The sequence below is a fragment of the Miscanthus floridulus genome, chromosome 1, assembly GCF_019320115.1.
Source record: "Miscanthus floridulus cultivar M001 chromosome 1, ASM1932011v1, whole genome shotgun sequence".
In the NCBI taxonomy this organism is placed as follows: Eukaryota; Viridiplantae; Streptophyta; class Magnoliopsida; order Poales; family Poaceae; genus Miscanthus; species Miscanthus floridulus.
Window position 1 is genome coordinate 187,974,605 of NC_089580.1, and position 2,136 is coordinate 187,976,740.

At 42.6% G+C, this 2,136-nt stretch overlaps 1 pseudogene; it reads right to left on the reverse strand.

Annotated features, from left to right (window-relative positions):
• Positions 1–895: 895 nt before the first annotated feature.
• Positions 896–1,735, reverse strand: LOC136505846 (uncharacterized; annotated as a pseudogene).
• Between the last annotated feature and the right edge of the window lie 401 nt (positions 1,736–2,136).

Below are 2,136 nucleotides of genomic sequence, written 5' to 3' on the forward strand. Positions count from 1 at the left end.
CTGAGAGAAGAACACCAAAATAAAAATCTAAACATGAACTCAGATCATTGAACCACGAGGACAACAGGAGGTTAAGGCCTCTATTCCCACTTAAATCAGGTCTACAAGGTTTGATTTACACGGATGAATGATTTGGCTAAATCATCTGTGGATCACTACAGTAGCCTAGAGACAGAGAAACCCTAACAAGGATGAGTAAATAACTGACTAAAGAGATAAGGGTGACTGGGGCAGCCCTCCTCTTATATATAGAGGCTATTACGCATTCCCAATATACCCCTAGGTAATTAGAGCGAACCACCTAACCCAAAGGATATTATGATCCAACTCAGATATATGCTCATCCGACGGCCAAGCACCCTTCATAACTTAGCTTCGCCTCGACGCAAGCCTCATGATGACGCCATGTGCCGCCTCTGATTCCCTCTGGAATCGCACCCGAGTTTTGAGGCCCAAACCCGAAAACCATCCACCGACGGTTTTGAGGTCCAAACCACCAAAGCACTCAAGGGAGCGTACTCCAAATGCCCGCCCCACAAACTCGACACGTGTCACTGTCGTCCTTGACCGTCCGACCGTCAAGTCTTCCAGTGCCTCCGCTTGACTTGCCCGACCATCGTCTTGATTTGGTCAATACGGTCCACTCCTCATGTACTCTTGCACTTGTCAATGACCCCAGGTGTCAGCCACCCACGGTCAGAGTCACCCGGCTTCTCCAATCCCTCGGTCCAACGCTCGGCATCCTCCCTTAACCTCTACCAGTCCATCGACACTATCGTTAACACGTCAGTACGTGAAAGCCACTTTTTGCGACAGGAACTATTGTGTTGAAATCGGGAAGTACAACAGAAACAAAACATGACCTACTCAAGTTGAAGATAACGCCCTTGGTACTTCATTGTTCAGCAATCATCTCTAGCATATCGTCGATTGTTATGTTTTCCTAACAAAAACATTAAAAATGATTTAGCGTACAAGCGGAAGCAAAAGTATAATCTTTAAACTTTTGTTGAACTTTTACATCTTCAGTTTGAAGCCACTCTCTTAAAGTTCCATGTACGGTTCGGATGCTCCAGATGCTCCACTGTTCACTCCAACCACCTTGTTTACTCTTTGTAAGAAATAGGTGCCCTGATGTGCCAGGTATGGATGCATAGTCCGAGCTAATTTCTCCACTCCTAGTTTCTTCATTCCAAACTAGTTCAGAGCTACAAGAAAAATTAGTGAGTCAATGCATAAATAGAGAAAAAAGCAAAAAATATATTGTAGTAATTCGTAGAGGATACTTACGGTATCTTTTCAGAAAATGTAGTATCTTTTCAGGAAATGTTCCTGGCTCTGCAAGAACTTGACCATACTTTATTGTGAAGATTGAGAGTAAAACAACATCAATCCCAGAATCAACATCTCCATCCTCTCAGAAACTTAAAGGAGGACAAGAAATATTAATACTATCAGCGCGAAGCAAGGCTACATCTCTGCCCACGTCGACATAGGCAACCCTAGCATCGAACCTTACACCAGTGTGAAACAAAGCGCTCATAGTGGAACCAACCACCACGTTACCATTGTTCTTGGGCAAAACATGACACGTCAGTATAAGGCATGCGTTGCTATCGACGAAGACAACACAACCATTACCGCAGAACCATCGTGCACAGTCCAAGCATACCACAGAGACTTTAAAATTATCAAACACAACTCCGCACCAATAAGATACCATAGTATTGGCCATTATGGTCCTATAAAGGACAAGATCGACAAGCAAATTAAGCACAAAACCTACAATTCTGTTATTTATCAATCGACTATTAGATGAATGTGATTTCATCTTGAATTTGCATAGCACATATGAAGGACTACAATTATGTTGTTTATCAATCAACTATTAGATGCATGAAGAACAGCAAAACGAAAATCAAAACAAGAACTCAGATCATTGAACCACGAGGACAACAGGAGGTTATGGCCTCCATTCCCACTAAGATCAGGTCTATACGGTTTGATTTACATAGATGAATGATTTGGCTAAATCATCTACGATGAATGATTTGACTAAATCATCTACGGATCACTACAGCAGTCTAGACACAGGAAACCCTAACAAGGATGAAGGAAATGACTGACTGAAGAGAT